The sequence below is a fragment of the Setaria italica genome, chromosome IV, assembly GCF_000263155.2.
Source record: "Setaria italica strain Yugu1 chromosome IV, Setaria_italica_v2.0, whole genome shotgun sequence".
NCBI classification, from domain to species: domain Eukaryota; kingdom Viridiplantae; phylum Streptophyta; class Magnoliopsida; order Poales; family Poaceae; genus Setaria; species Setaria italica.
In genome coordinates, this window is record NC_028453.1 from 2,525,601 (window position 1) to 2,526,497 (window position 897).

The following is an 897-nucleotide window of genomic DNA, read 5'->3' on the forward strand; positions in this document are numbered from 1 at the left end:
GCCGCCCGGCCCCTTGGCGCCTGGGCGCGTGGCCGTTGCCCCCTGCGGCCGGCCGCCGGCCCGTGCCCTGCGCGCTGCGCGGCGCCCCTGGCCCCTGGCGCCTAGGCGGCACGGCAGGCCTGTTGTCCGCTGAACTGCAAGTCTGCAACTGCAAGTGTTGAGGTTTTAATTTTTTTTTTGAAAATTGCTCTATGAATCTATGATTGCTACTGCCTACTAGCAAAAATGCAAAATCATGAATATTTCATTTCATTGACTGATTGGGCAGGACTGGTATTTGAGTGATTGAGTTTTACTTTGCAATTGCAACATTTCATATCTTAGAAGTTAGAATGGAGAAATACTATGCTAAAAAAGATGCAACAAAGAGCGGTGGTAGTGCCGAAACTATAGAGAGCCGGGTTGAGCAAAAAAGACCACGGATTGAACTTGATATGAGAGATATAGTTGCTGATCCAGGACAAAGGAAGCCAATTGATGATTTTCATCATGACATTAGGGATGAGGCAAGGAGAGCATATCTACAAATAGGTCCATATAGGCCAGCTGGTCATAAGTTTCCAAAAACAAAAAAAGATGGTAAAGGCCAATCAAGAGGATTTGTTGGATCATGGTTTGATCAATTTGATTGGTTAGAGTACAGTGTAGCTAAGGATGCAGCTTATTGCTTTTATTGCTATCTCTTTAAGCCACAACAAGCTGGGTTTCATTCTAATGATACATTTACCAAAGTTGGGTTTAGAAATTGGAAGAATGCAAAAAATTGTTTCAAGGAGCATGCTCAATCAATTGATGGCTTTCATAATAATGCAAGAAAGCGTGCACTTGATTTCAAAAATCAGAGGCAAAGTGTTGAACATGTGTGGACTGTTACAAGTGCAGCAGAAGAGGAGGCAT